This window comes from Periplaneta americana, unplaced genomic scaffold (assembly GCF_040183065.1).
Source record: "Periplaneta americana isolate PAMFEO1 unplaced genomic scaffold, P.americana_PAMFEO1_priV1 scaffold_34, whole genome shotgun sequence".
Lineage (NCBI taxonomy): Eukaryota > Metazoa > Arthropoda > Insecta > Blattodea > Blattidae > Periplaneta > Periplaneta americana.
The window spans coordinates 170,653-187,286 of record NW_027185515.1 but is presented as its reverse complement, the minus strand read 5'-3'; the positions used below and the strand labels follow the sequence as shown (position 1 = coordinate 187,286).

Below are 16,634 nucleotides of genomic sequence, written 5' to 3'. Positions count from 1 at the left end.
TCATTTAATCTCCTTAATGCTGCTACATATTCCTTCGCACAAACACACTTTCAATACTTGTATCGTACAATAAATACATCTGATATCGCAGAGAATTAATACGAAACATAAAGTTCCGCCAAGCATCCGCAGCCATCTTACATAATTTTATTGCCGTACATATATACATACACAAATACAACACTACATGATAGCGATTAAATGGGCCGATCCCGGAAGCACTGCAATACCGGGCCAACCCGTGACAGAGGTGGAGCAAGCTCCTAGCACTCCGTCATTTTCCAAAAATCAGTTTAATATTCTGGTCCTGCAATGCAGGACGTATCAGATATTAAGCTGATAAGAACAGATACTACACTTTGATCTTAGCCAAAAGGCCGAGAAGCGATGCCAAACGACGCCCGTCGCGACACAATTAATCTTACAACGACGCCTGTCACAGACGGGACGCGAACTTATCCCGCTGGCCTCAGAAATTAAATTCATTACAAAATATCATAGCAAGACTCTCTGAACAGAACTACTATCGTCTCATGCGCATTCAGAGTGCGCACTTCACCTGCATTCGGATATCAAGTAAAATTAATTACGAAATACAATGAATTATTATGCCACGCGTGCACATTACGTGTGTCTGCCATCTAGCGCCTGCTGTTGGCGTTACCCTCGCTCATAATACGCCAGCATCCCTATTAAACTAGGTCCCGCGCCGTGGTCTAAGACATCCTCCCTAGGATTCCCGTCATGGAATCCGGGCTATTCCGAGTACTCATGGCTTCGGCCAGTGTATGGGACCGGTGCCCACCCAGCATCGTGGTGCACTTGGGGAGCTACGATAGGTGGCGAAATAAAGCCAGCTCTATAACGGCTGGGGGATTCATCGTGCTAACCACACGATACTTCCATTTTGGTTTCATGATCGTCCACCTCTGCTTCGGCATGTTGACGTGAGTTCAGCAGCCGGTTGCTCGGTCATGGTCCTTCATGGTCTGTCGTGCCACGGATTAGTATATAACGACTAGACTATGATCAACACGAACATTTATACCGCTATGATGCATGCTGTAGGCTACTAAATCAACAATAATATTTACAACGCATCCAAGTGCTGATGTAAGAGGCTAGGTCTCCTCGGCTCTTTCTTCTTCATTTCAAATGGGTAACATGACGTCCTCAAACATTCATTTCAAAATGATTCCCAATCTGAACAAAAGCATATTATTAAGTTTCTACCTAACGTTATTAGTACTCTAAACTCAGCGTGTCTGGAAAATACGTATGTACACGTGATCTCCCATGTTCCATATCTTACATAACGGCAGTACAGGTTCAGATCGTTACCACCAAATTAACAAACGTTCCCACATTACAAGCGCACACATTCATTCACTTCTTCTCAGACATCATATTCATTTCCTGTATAATTACGTACATTAAGTACATGTATACTAAGAATTCTGATTACAGTTACAAATTTTACGATTTAAATGCATTTATGTCATTTTTCTTTTCACAAATTCTCATCAAATTGCTCCTCACAACTGGTAACAAATATTAAATCATTTTTAGTATTTCCAATGACAGTCAATCTATCCTTCCCCATTTCCAGTTTAATACTGTGCACACCACTCTTCTTCTCCTCTTCGTCACCGTCTTCTTCTTCTATTTATCAATTCCGCTATAATGCCACAGTAACGAGCTTGGCGTACCCTGACCAACCACGGAACACCTGACATGATTCTTTCTTGTTCGCAGGGACGAGAAGTCTGTATTTTTTCTCAACGCAGCTATTCTGTTTTAAACAGGGATGTCTATGGCTTCCGAAACTGCATGTCATTAAAAATTCTCACATTAAGAAATTTGTAGCCGATCACTTGGAACGGCAGGGTAACCGAACTTCAGTCGATGCATTTATAATTATCGGCTATCCGGGAGAGTAAAATCACGCAGGCGATTATTATTGCTCTCAAAACTCACGCAATTTCGCCAGCATACGTACGTCGAACCCCTAACTGCCCACCGATACTAAATTCCAACACACGACTCGCATACGTTGTGTTATACTGTATTTCTAATTTTTAAGGCCAAATGCACGACATACTGTCAAGAATGAAAGAAAAACAATAATAGAATTGCCCTGAAATTCCTTATATTGTTGCGAATTCGATCTCAACCTAATTCCAAGAAGCTACCGCATATATGAGTCCTACATGTTCATCTCAGTCAAAGGGCCAGGCCAGGCCAGGCCACTAAGTTAGATCGGATATGATGAACATTTTTTCTACCTCAGCTCAGGCAAAAACCCAAGAAAGTCGCAAATACGACATCACATTCGGATATAATCCGAAAACCCAACAACAATGAATACCTCCATCACACCATATCAGCTAAACGCCCATCAAGGAAATTCAGAGATCAACAGAATTTCATCTTGGACAATAGGCTGAGGAACAGTCCCATATACTACACTTCGATCTTAGCCAAAAGACCGAGAAGAAAAACCGATCACGTGCCGTCGGGATCTATTTAATTCTACAACAGCACCTGCCATATGCGGGTTATTAACAAACTCCGCTCCATTTAGATATACAGTTCGATACACCATCTTCTAAAGGGACTCTCGCTAAAGCTGTACTGCCATATCTTTCGAATAGAGTGCGCATACCATTTGTATTTCAATTAATCACAATACAGATTATAAATTGTAATGACGTGTGTCTAAATTACGTACACCTGCCCTCTAGCGAATGCTGTCGGAGTTATTCTCGCGCAAGTACACTGAACTTGCTACTGCTGCCTACGATAGGCCGATGTTACATTCCTCGCATTAATTCTTAATATAGCGATCGAAAACTATCTAACCGCGGTTGCCGCACCTATAGAAACGGCAATCATATCCTTAAATAATGAACTTTTTGTGATAAAGGAAAAAGAAAAGAAAGAGACAGAGATCTGCTTAATTTCATTCAAGCGGAGCGACAGCACGGAAACTAGCGTCCAGCTCTTGAGACAACTAGTCAAACAACAGATGGTAACTACACAGAATTTACTGCATTGCAACATTCATTGTGTTATTATAGCAGTAGTGTCAGATTTGTAAGCTCCAATACCGTTTGTGGAGCTAGATCGGAGCATGAACTTGCTTGTGTCTGTGGAAACACCGGAGCACGAAACCCGTCTAGTGGAGCGCTCAGCTCCGTTTAGTCCCTGTCTGACATCGCTGTATTATAGTTTCTATGAACCATATTTCCGAAGTGTTGAGCTATGAGCACTTAAGCGCTCGCAATACTTTGCCACTACGCAGCGAATATTCACCGACATTTAAAGCACTCGTTCACACTATTTTTCGCATAGATTTCCCAATTATGCCTGTGACAATCATAGCTTCAGAATTACTGAGCGATTCATTCATCCCAACAACCAACGTTAACCCGTGCCCACAAATATAAATTCATTGTCCAACTTCAACTCCTTTCACAACATCCCCGCCTACACAAGTCACTCACTATAGGAATAATATTAGGCTTCTCTATTCATTTCGCAAATTGCCATAAACTACAATATAATATTACTTCGCATCTCTTTTTATCGTCTCACATAAACCGTTTCAGCTTGCAAAGTTTCTTCAGATTTTAGATTTAACTAATTTAATTTTCAATTGTCTGGAACGGCTGTTAACTTCGTCTGTAGCTTTCCCCACAGCGGAGACGTGACGCTTCATTCCGAGAAAAACTACTATATTACCTACAATAATTGAAATTATGTTGAATATGACCCGCTCTGCTCCAGTCGAACACAATATCACTACATCACAAATCCAAACGGTGGCGAGGTAAGGTACAACGTTTTTAGAATAATGGAATTATTCGTTACTAGATGTTCATTTTAATCAGTCTGTATGGTGGCAATGTGATGTATCTCCGTAGGGAAAAGGCTGCGGATATGAGCACATGTAATCAAATTGTTCCTTCCGCTGTAGTGAATGAGAATATTTGAGATTTATTTGTGGCGAGGTGTAGAAGATTATGTTACAGTGTCCATAATATTAAAATACTTTTCTCTTGAGCCTACCTGTTCAGAGGATCGGTCATTGCTGCTGTACTTCGAATTTTGTACCGTTCATTTAATCTCCTTAATGCTGCTACATATTCCTTCGCACAAACACACTTTCAATACTTGTATCGTACAATAAATACATCTGATATCGCAGAGAATTAATACGAAACATAAAGTTCCGCCAAGCATCCGCAGCCATCTTACATAATTTTATTGCCGTACATATATACATACACAAATACAACACTACATGATAGCGATTAAATGGGCCGATCCCGGAAGCACTGCAATACCGGGCCAACCCGTGACAGAGGTGGAGCAAGCTCCTAGCACTCCGTCATTTTCCAAAAATCAGTTTAATATTCTGGTCCTGCAATGAAGGACGTATCAGATATTAAGCTGATAAGAACAGATACTACACTTTGATCTTAGCCAAAAGGCCGAGAAGCGATGCCAAACGACGCCCGTCGCGACACAATTAATCTTACAACGACGCCTGTCACAGACGAGACGCGAACTTATCCCGCTGGCCTCAGAAATTAAATTCATTACAAAATATCATAGCAAGACTCTCTGAACAGAACTACTATCGTCTCATGCGCATTCAGAGTGCGCACTTCACCTGCATTCGGATATCAAGTAAAATTAATTACGAAATACAATGAATTATTATGCCACGCGTGCACATTACGTGTGTCTGCCATCTAGCGCCTGCTGTTGGCGTTACCCTCGCTCATAATACGCCAGCATCCCTATTAAACTAGGACCCGCGCCGTGGTCTAAGACATCCTCCCTAGGATTCCCGTCATGGAATCCGGGCTATTCCGAGTACTCATGGCTTCGGCCAGTGTATGGGACCGGTGCCCACCCAGCATCGTGGTGCACTTGGGGAGCTACGATAGGTGGCGAAATAAAGCCAGCTCTATAACGGCTGGGGGATTCATCGTGCTAACCACACGATACTTCCATTTTGGTTTCATGATCGTCCACCTCTGCTTCGGCATGTTGACGTGAGTTCAGCAGCCGGTTGCTCGGTCATGGTCCTTCATGGTCTGTCGTGCCACGGATTAGTATATAACGACTAGACTATGATCAACACGAACATTTATACCGCTATGATGCATGCTGTAGGCTACTAAATCAACAATAATATTTACAACGCATCCAAGTGCTGATGTAAGAGGCTAGGTCTCCTCGGCTCTTTCTTCTTCATTTCAAATGGGTAACATGACGTCCTCAAACATTCATTTCAAAATGATTCCCAATCTGAACAAAAGCATATTATTAAGTTTCTACCTAACGTTATTAGTACTCTAAACTCAGCGTGTCTGGAAAATACGTATGTACACGTGATCTCCCATGTTCCATATCTTACATAACGGCAGTACAGGTTCAGATCGTTACCACCAAATTAACAAACGTTCCCACATTACAAGCGCACACATTCATTCACTTCTTCTCAGACATCATATTCATTTCCTGTATAATTACGTACATTAAGTACATGTATACTAAGAATTCTGATTACAGTTACAAATTTTACGATTTAAATGCATTTATGTCATTTTTCTTTTCACAAATTCTCATCAAATTGCTCCTCACAACTGGTAACAAATATTAAATCATTTTTAGTATTTCCAATGACAGTCAATCTATCCTTCCCCATTTCCAGTTTAATACTGTGCACACCACTCTTCTTCTCCTCTTCGTCACCGTCTTCTTCTTCTATTTATCAATTCCGCTATAATGCCACAGTAACGAGCTTGGCGTACCCTGACCAACCACGGAACACCTGACATGATTCTTTCTTGTTCGCAGGGACGAGAAGTCTGTATTTTTTCTCAACGCAGCTATTCTGTTTTAAACAGGGATGTCTATGGCTTCCGAAACTGCATGTCATTAAAAATTCTCACATTAAGAAATTTGTAGCCGATCACTTGGAACGGCAGGGTAACCGAACTTCAGTCGATGCATTTATAATTATCGGCTATCCGGGAGAGTAAAATCACGCAGGCGATTATTATTGCTCTCAAAACTCACGCAATTTCGCCAGCATACGTACGTCGAACCCCTAACTGCCCACCGATACTAAATTCCAACACACGACTCGCATACGTTGTGTTATACTGTATTTCTAATTTTTAAGGCCAAATGCACGACATACTGTCAAGAATGAAAGAAAAACAATAATAGAATTGCCCTGAAATTCCTTATATTGTTGCGAATTCGATCTCAACCTAATTCCAAGAAGCTACCGCATATATGAGTCCTACATGTTCATCTCAGTCAAAGGGCCAGGCCAGGCCAGGCCACTAAGTTAGATCGGATATGATGAACATTTTTTCTACCTCAGCTCAGGCAAAAACCCAAGAAAGTCGCAAATACGACATCACATTCGGATATAATCCGAAAACCCAACAACAATGAATACCTCCATCACACCATATCAGCTAAACGCCCATCAAGGAAATTCAGAGATCAACAGAATTTCATCTTGGACAATAGGCTGAGGAACAGTCCCATATACTACACTTCGATCTTAGCCAAAATACCGAGAAGAAAAACCGATCACGTGCCGTCGGGATCTATTTAATTCTACAACAGCACCTGCCATATGCGGGTTATTAACAAACTCCGCTCCATTTAGATATACAGTTCGATACACCATCTTCTAAAGGGACTCTCGCTAAAGCTGTACTGCCATATCTTTCGAATAGAGTGCGCATACCATTTGTATTTCAATTAATCACAATACAGATTATAAATTGTAATGACGTGTGTCTAAATTACGTACACCTGCCCTCTAGCGAATGCTGTCGGAGTTATTCTCGCGCAAGTACACTGAACTTGCTACTGCTGCCTACGATAGGCCGATGTTACATTCCTCGCATTAATTCTTAATATAGCGATCGAAAACTATCTAACCGCGGTTGCCGCACCTATAGAAACGGCAATCATATCCTTAAATAATGAACTTTTTGTGATAAAGGAAAAAGAAAAGAAAGAGACAGAGATCTGCTTAATTTCATTCAAGCGGAGCGACAGCACGGAAACTAGCGTCCAGCTCTTGAGACAACTAGTCAAACAACAGATGGTAACTACACAGAATTTACTGCATTGCAACATTCATTGTGTTATTATAGCAGTAGTGTCAGATTTGTAAGCTCCAATACCGTTTGTGGAGCTAGATCGGAGCATGAACTTGCTTGTGTCTGTGGAAACACCGGAGCACGAAACCCGTCTAGTGGAGCGCTCAGCTCCGTTTAGTCCCTGTCTGACATCGCTGTATTATAGTTTCTATGAACCATATTTCCGAAGTGTTGAGCTATGAGCACTTAAGCGCTCGCAATACTTTGCCACTACGCAGCGAATATTCACCGACATTTAAAGCACTCGTTCACACTATTTTTCGCATAGATTTCCCAATTATGCCTGTGACAATCATAGCTTCAGAATTACTGAGCGATTCATTCATCCCAACAACCAACGTTAACCCGTGCCCACAAATATAAATTCATTGTCCAACTTCAACTCCTTTCACAACATCCCCGCCTACACAAGTCACTCACTATAGGAATAATATTAGGCTTCTCTATTCATTTCGCAAATTGCCATAAACTACAATATAATATTACTTCGCATCTCTTTTTATCGTCTCACATAAACCGTTTCAGCTTGCAAAGTTTCTTCAGATTTTAGATTTAACTAATTTAATTTTCAATTGTCTGGAACGGCTGTTAACTTCGTCTGTAGCTTTCCCCACAGCGGAGACGTGACGCTTCATTCCGAGAAAAACTACTATATTACCTACAATAATTGAAATTATGTTGAATATGACCCGCTCTGCTCCAGTCGAACACAATATCACTACATCACAAATCCAAACGGTGGCGAGGTAAGGTACAACGTTTTTAGAATAATGGAATTATTCGTTACTAGATGTTCATTTTAATCAGTCTGTATGGTGGCAATGTGATGTATCTCCGTAGGGAAAAGGCTGCGGATATGAGCACATGTAATCAAATTGTTCCTTCCGCTGTAGTGAATGAGAATATTTGAGATTTATTTGTGGCGAGGTGTAGAAGATTATGTTACAGTGTCCATAATATTAAAATACTTTTCTCTTGAGCCTACCTGTTCAGAGGATCGGTCATTGCTGCTGTACTTCGAATTTTGTACCGTTCATTTAATCTCCTTAATGCTGCTACATATTCCTTCGCACAAACACACTTTCAATACTTGTATCGTACAATAAATACATCTGATATCGCAGAGAATTAATACGAAACATAAAGTTCCGCCAAGCATCCGCAGCCATCTTACATAATTTTATTGCCGTACATATATACATACACAAATACAACACTACATGATAGCGATTAAATGGGCCGATCCCGGAAGCACTGCAATACCGGGCCAACCCGTGACAGAGGTGGAGCAAGCTCCTAGCACTCCGTCATTTTCCAAAAATCAGTTTAATATTCTGGTCCTGCAATGAAGGACGTATCAGATATTAAGCTGATAAGAACAGATACTACACTTTGATCTTAGCCAAAAGGCCGAGAAGCGATGCCAAACGACGCCCGTCGCGACACAATTAATCTTACAACGACGCCTGTCACAGACGAGACGCGAACTTATCCCGCTGGCCTCAGAAATTAAATTCATTACAAAATATCATAGCAAGACTCTCTGAACAGAACTACTATCGTCTCATGCGCATTCAGAGTGCGCACTTCACCTGCATTCGGATATCAAGTAAAATTAATTACGAAATACAATGAATTATTATGCCACGCGTGCACATTACGTGTGTCTGCCATCTAGCGCCTGCTGTTGGCGTTACCCTCGCTCATAATACGCCAGCATCCCTATTAAACTAGGACCCGCGCCGTGGTCTAAGACATCCTCCCTAGGATTCCCGTCATGGAATCCGGGCTATTCCGAGTACTCATGGCTTCGGCCAGTGTATGGGACCGGTGCCCACCCAGCATCGTGGTGCACTTGGGGAGCTACGATAGGTGGCGAAATAAAGCCAGCTCTATAACGGCTGGGGGATTCATCGTGCTAACCACACGATACTTCCATTTTGGTTTCATGATCGTCCACCTCTGCTTCGGCATGTTGACGTGAGTTCAGCAGCCGGTTGCTCGGTCATGGTCCTTCATGGTCTGTCGTGCCACGGATTAGTATATAACGACTAGACTATGATCAACACGAACATTTATACCGCTATGATGCATGCTGTAGGCTACTAAATCAACAATAATATTTACAACGCATCCAAGTGCTGATGTAAGAGGCTAGGTCTCCTCGGCTCTTTCTTCTTCATTTCAAATGGGTAACATGACGTCCTCAAACATTCATTTCAAAATGATTCCCAATCTGAACAAAAGCATATTATTAAGTTTCTACCTAACGTTATTAGTACTCTAAACTCAGCGTGTCTGGAAAATACGTATGTACACGTGATCTCCCATGTTCCATATCTTACATAACGGCAGTACAGGTTCAGATCGTTACCACCAAATTAACAAACGTTCCCACATTACAAGCGCACACATTCATTCACTTCTTCTCAGACATCATATTCATTTCCTGTATAATTACGTACATTAAGTACATGTATACTAAGAATTCTGATTACAGTTACAAATTTTACGATTTAAATGCATTTATGTCATTTTTCTTTTCACAAATTCTCATCAAATTGCTCCTCACAACTGGTAACAAATATTAAATCATTTTTAGTATTTCCAATGACAGTCAATCTATCCTTCCCCATTTCCAGTTTAATACTGTGCACACCACTCTTCTTCTCCTCTTCGTCACCGTCTTCTTCTTCTATTTATCAATTCCGCTATAATGCCACAGTAACGAGCTTGGCGTACCCTGACCAACCACGGAACACCTGACATGATTCTTTCTTGTTCGCAGGGACGAGAAGTCTGTATTTTTTCTCAACGCAGCTATTCTGTTTTAAACAGGGATGTCTATGGCTTCCGAAACTGCATGTCATTAAAAATTCTCACATTAAGAAATTTGTAGCCGATCACTTGGAACGGCAGGGTAACCGAACTTCAGTCGATGCATTTATAATTATCGGCTATCCGGGAGAGTAAAATCACGCAGGCGATTATTATTGCTCTCAAAACTCACGCAATTTCGCCAGCATACGTACGTCGAACCCCTAACTGCCCACCGATACTAAATTCCAACACACGACTCGCATACGTTGTGTTATACTGTATTTCTAATTTTTAAGGCCAAATGCACGACATACTGTCAAGAATGAAAGAAAAACAATAATAGAATTGCCCTGAAATTCCTTATATTGTTGCGAATTCGATCTCAACCTAATTCCAAGAAGCTACCGCATATATGAGTCCTACATGTTCATCTCAGTCAAAGGGCCAGGCCAGGCCAGGCCACTAAGTTAGATCGGATATGATGAACATTTTTTCTACCTCAGCTCAGGCAAAAACCCAAGAAAGTCGCAAATACGACATCACATTCGGATATAATCCGAAAACCCAACAACAATGAATACCTCCATCACACCATATCAGCTAAACGCCCATCAAGGAAATTCAGAGATCAACAGAATTTCATCTTGGACAATAGGCTGAGGAACAGTCCCATATACTACACTTCGATCTTAGCCAAAAGACCGAGAAGAAAAACCGATCACGTGCCGTCGGGATCTATTTAATTCTACAACAGCACCTGCCATATGCGGGTTATTAACAAACTCCGCTCCATTTAGATATACAGTTCGATACACCATCTTCTAAAGGGACTCTCGCTAAAGCTGTACTGCCATATCTTTCGAATAGAGTGCGCATACCATTTGTATTTCAATTAATCACAATACAGATTATAAATTGTAATGACGTGTGTCTAAATTACGTACACCTGCCCTCTAGCGAATGCTGTCGGAGTTATTCTCGCGCAAGTACACTGAACTTGCTACTGCTGCCTACGATAGGCCGATGTTACATTCCTCGCATTAATTCTTAATATAGCGATCGAAAACTATCTAACCGCGGTTGCCGCACCTATAGAAACGGCAATCATATCCTTAAATAATGAACTTTTTGTGATAAAGGAAAAAGAAAAGAAAGAGACAGAGATCTGCTTAATTTCATTCAAGCGGAGCGACAGCACGGAAACTAGCGTCCAGCTCTTGAGACAACTAGTCAAACAACAGATGGTAACTACACAGAATTTACTGCATTGCAACATTCATTGTGTTATTATAGCAGTAGTGTCAGATTTGTAAGCTCCAATACCGTTTGTGGAGCTAGATCGGAGCATGAACTTGCTTGTGTCTGTGGAAACACCGGAGCACGAAACCCGTCTAGTGGAGCGCTCAGCTCCGTTTAGTCCCTGTCTGACATCGCTGTATTATAGTTTCTATGAACCATATTTCCGAAGTGTTGAGCTATGAGCACTTAAGCGCTCGCAATACTTTGCCACTACGCAGCGAATATTCACCGACATTTAAAGCACTCGTTCACACTATTTTTCGCATAGATTTCCCAATTATGCCTGTGACAATCATAGCTTCAGAATTACTGAGCGATTCATTCATCCCAACAACCAACGTTAACCCGTGCCCACAAATATAAATTCATTGTCCAACTTCAACTCCTTTCACAACATCCCCGCCTACACAAGTCACTCACTATAGGAATAATATTAGGCTTCTCTATTCATTTCGCAAATTGCCATAAACTACAATATAATATTACTTCGCATCTCTTTTTATCGTCTCACATAAACCGTTTCAGCTTGCAAAGTTTCTTCAGATTTTAGATTTAACTAATTTAATTTTCAATTGTCTGGAACGGCTGTTAACTTCGTCTGTAGCTTTCCCCACAGCGGAGACGTGACGCTTCATTCCGAGAAAAACTACTATATTACCTACAATAATTGAAATTATGTTGAATATGACCCGCTCTGCTCCAGTCGAACACAATATCACTACATCACAAATCCAAACGGTGGCGAGGTAAGGTACAACGTTTTTAGAATAATGGAATTATTCGTTACTAGATGTTCATTTTAATCAGTCTGTATGGTGGCAATGTGATGTATCTCCGTAGGGAAAAGGCTGCGGATATGAGCACATGTAATCAAATTGTTCCTTCCGCTGTAGTGAATGAGAATATTTGAGATTTATTTGTGGCGAGGTGTAGAAGATTATGTTACAGTGTCCATAATATTAAAATACTTTTCTCTTGAGCCTACCTGTTCAGAGGATCGGTCATTGCTGCTGTACTTCGAATTTTGTACCGTTCATTTAATCTCCTTAATGCTGCTACATATTCCTTCGCACAAACACACTTTCAATACTTGTATCGTACAATAAATACATCTGATATCGCAGAGAATTAATACGAAACATAAAGTTCCGCCAAGCATCCGCAGCCATCTTACATAATTTTATTGCCGTACATATATACATACACAAATACAACACTACATGATAGCGATTAAATGGGCCGATCCCGGAAGCACTGCAATACCGGGCCAACCCGTGACAGAGGTGGAGCAAGCTCCTAGCACTCCGTCATTTTCCAAAAATCAGTTTAATATTCTGGTCCTGCAATGAAGGACGTATCAGATATTAAGCTGATAAGAACAGATACTACACTTTGATCTTAGCCAAAAGGCCGAGAAGCGATGCCAAACGACGCCCGTCGCGACACAATTAATCTTACAACGACGCCTGTCACAGACGAGACGCGAACTTATCCCGCTGGCCTCAGAAATTAAATTCATTACAAAATATCATAGCAAGACTCTCTGAACAGAACTACTATCGTCTCATGCGCATTCAGAGTGCGCACTTCACCTGCATTCGGATATCAAGTAAAATTAATTACGAAATACAATGAATTATTATGCCACGCGTGCACATTACGTGTGTCTGCCATCTAGCGCCTGCTGTTGGCGTTACCCTCGCTCATAATACGCCAGCATCCCTATTAAACTAGGACCCGCGCCGTGGTCTAAGACATCCTCCCTAGGATTCCCGTCATGGAATCCGGGCTATTCCGAGTACTCATGGCTTCGGCCAGTGTATGGGACCGGTGCCCACCCAGCATCGTGGTGCACTTGGGGAGCTACGATAGGTGGCGAAATAAAGCCAGCTCTATAACGGCTGGGGGATTCATCGTGCTAACCACACGATACTTCCATTTTGGTTTCATGATCGTCCACCTCTGCTTCGGCATGTTGACGTGAGTTCAGCAGCCGGTTGCTCGGTCATGGTCCTTCATGGTCTGTCGTGCCACGGATTAGTATATAACGACTAGACTATGATCAACACGAACATTTATACCGCTATGATGCATGCTGTAGGCTACTAAATCAACAATAATATTTACAACGCATCCAAGTGCTGATGTAAGAGGCTAGGTCTCCTCGGCTCTTTCTTCTTCATTTCAAATGGGTAACATGACGTCCTCAAACATTCATTTCAAAATGATTCCCAATCTGAACAAAAGCATATTATTAAGTTTCTACCTAACGTTATTAGTACTCTAAACTCAGCGTGTCTGGAAAATACGTATGTACACGTGATCTCCCATGTTCCATATCTTACATAACGGCAGTACAGGTTCAGATCGTTACCACCAAATTAACAAACGTTCCCACATTACAAGCGCACACATTCATTCACTTCTTCTCAGACATCATATTCATTTCCTGTATAATTACGTACATTAAGTACATGTATACTAAGAATTCTGATTACAGTTACAAATTTTACGATTTAAATGCATTTATGTCATTTTTCTTTTCACAAATTCTCATCAAATTGCTCCTCACAACTGGTAACAAATATTAAATCATTTTTAGTATTTCCAATGACAGTCAATCTATCCTTCCCCATTTCCAGTTTAATACTGTGCACACCACTCTTCTTCTCCTCTTCGTCACCGTCTTCTTCTTCTATTTATCAATTCCGCTATAATGCCACAGTAACGAGCTTGGCGTACCCTGACCAACCACGGAACACCTGACATGATTCTTTCTTGTTCGCAGGGACGAGAAGTCTGTATTTTTTCTCAACGCAGCTATTCTGTTTTAAACAGGGATGTCTATGGCTTCCGAAACTGCATGTCATTAAAAATTCTCACATTAAGAAATTTGTAGCCGATCACTTGGAACGGCAGGGTAACCGAACTTCAGTCGATGCATTTATAATTATCGGCTATCCGGGAGAGTAAAATCACGCAGGCGATTATTATTGCTCTCAAAACTCACGCAATTTCGCCAGCATACGTACGTCGAACCCCTAACTGCCCACCGATACTAAATTCCAACACACGACTCGCATACGTTGTGTTATACTGTATTTCTAATTTTTAAGGCCAAATGCACGACATACTGTCAAGAATGAAAGAAAAACAATAATAGAATTGCCCTGAAATTCCTTATATTGTTGCGAATTCGATCTCAACCTAATTCCAAGAAGCTACCGCATATATGAGTCCTACATGTTCATCTCAGTCAAAGGGCCAGGCCAGGCCAGGCCACTAAGTTAGATCGGATATGATGAACATTTTTTCTACCTCAGCTCAGGCAAAAACCCAAGAAAGTCGCAAATACGACATCACATTCGGATATAATCCGAAAACCCAACAACAATGAATACCTCCATCACACCATATCAGCTAAACGCCCATCAAGGAAATTCAGAGATCAACAGAATTTCATCTTGGACAATAGGCTGAGGAACAGTCCCATATACTACACTTCGATCTTAGCCAAAAGACCGAGAAGAAAAACCAATCACGTGCCGTCGGGATCTATTTAATTCTACAACAGCACCTGCCATATGCGGGTTATTAACAAACTCCGCTCCATTTAGATATACAGTTCGATACACCATCTTCTAAAGGGACTCTCGCTAAAGCTGTACTGCCATATCTTTCGAATAGAGTGCGCATACCATTTGTATTTCAATTAATCACAATACAGATTATAAATTGTAATGACGTGTGTCTAAATTACGTACACCTGCCCTCTAGCGAATGCTGTCGGAGTTATTCTCGCGCAAGTACACTGAACTTGCTACTGCTGCCTACGATAGGCCGATGTTACATTCCTCGCATTAATTCTTAATATAGCGATCGAAAACTATCTAACCGCGGTTGCCGCACCTATAGAAACGGCAATCATATCCTTAAATAATGAACTTTTTGTGATAAAGGAAAAAGAAAAGAAAGAGACAGAGATCAGCTTAATTTCATTCAAGCGGAGCGACAGCACGGAAACTAGCGTCCAGCTCTTGAGACAACTAGTCAAACAACAGATGGTAACTACACAGAATTTACTGCATTGCAACATTCATTGTGTTATTATAGCAGTAGTGTCAGATTTGTAAGCTCCAATACCGTTTGTGGAGCTAGATCGGAGCATGAACTTGCTTGTGTCTGTGGAAACACCGGAGCACGAAACCCGTCTAGTGGAGCGCTCAGCTCCGTTTAGTCCCTGTCTGACATCGCTGTATTATAGTTTCTATGAACCATATTTCCGAAGTGTTGAGCTATGAGCACTTAAGCGCTCGCAATACTTTGCCACTACGCAGCGAATATTCACCGACATTTAAAGCACTCGTTCACACTATTTTTCGCATAGATTTCCCAATTATGCCTGTGACAATCATAGCTTCAGAATTACTGAGCGATTCATTCATCCCAACAACCAACGTTAACCCGTGCCCACAAATATAAATTCATTGTCCAACTTCAACTCCTTTCACAACATCCCCGCCTACACAAGTCACTCACTATAGGAATAATATTAGGCTTCTCTATTCATTTCGCAAATTGCCATAAACTACAATATAATATTACTTCGCATCTCTTTTTATCGTCTCACATAAACCGTTTCAGCTTGCAAAGTTTCTTCAGATTTTAGATTTAACTAATTTAATTTTCAATTGTCTGGAACGGCTGTTAACTTCGTCTGTAGCTTTCCCCACAGCGGAGACGTGACGCTTCATTCCGAGAAAAACTACTATATTACCTACAATAATTGAAATTATGTTGAATATGACCCGCTCTGCTCCAGTCGAACACAATATCACTACATCACAAATCCAAACGGTGGCGAGGTAAGGTACAACGTTTTTAGAATAATGGAATTATTCGTTACTAGATGTTCATTTTAATCAGTCTGTATGGTGGCAATGTGATGTATCTCCGTAGGGAAAAGGCTGCGGATATGAGCACATGTAATCAAATTGTTCCTTCCGCTGTAGTGAATGAGAATATTTGAGATTTATTTGTGGCGAGGTGTAGAAGATTATGTTACAGTGTCCATAATATTAAAATACTTTTCTCTTGAGCCTACCTGTTCAGAGGATCGGTCATTGCTGCTGTACTTCGAATTTTGTACCGTTCATTTAATCTCCTTAATGCTGCTACATATTCCTTCGCACAAACACACTTTCAATACTTGTATCGTACAATAAATACATCTGATATCGCAGAGAATTAATACGAAACATAAAGTTCCGCCAAGCATCCGCAGCCATCTTACATAATTTTATTGCCGTA

At 41.1% G+C, this 16,634-nt stretch overlaps 4 non-coding genes across 4 annotated transcripts; all 4 read right to left on the bottom strand.

The window, feature by feature from the left end:
- Positions 1-196: 196 nt before the first annotated feature.
- LOC138694018 (U2 spliceosomal RNA) lies at positions 197-389 on the bottom strand. Its single transcript, XR_011330701.1, has one exon. It is a non-coding gene; the product is annotated as a U2 spliceosomal RNA (small nuclear RNA).
- A 3,926-nt stretch (positions 390-4,315) lies between these two features.
- On the bottom strand, positions 4,316-4,508 carry LOC138694041 (U2 spliceosomal RNA). The gene has a single exon (XR_011330722.1). It is a non-coding gene; the product is annotated as a U2 spliceosomal RNA (small nuclear RNA).
- Positions 4,509-8,434: 3,926 nt separating this feature from the next.
- Positions 8,435-8,627, bottom strand: LOC138694040 (U2 spliceosomal RNA). The gene has a single exon (XR_011330721.1). It is a non-coding gene; the product is annotated as a U2 spliceosomal RNA (small nuclear RNA).
- A 3,926-nt stretch (positions 8,628-12,553) lies between these two features.
- LOC138694039 (U2 spliceosomal RNA) lies at positions 12,554-12,746 on the bottom strand. Its single transcript, XR_011330720.1, has one exon. It is a non-coding gene; the product is annotated as a U2 spliceosomal RNA (small nuclear RNA).
- Positions 12,747-16,634: the final 3,888 nt, after the last annotated feature.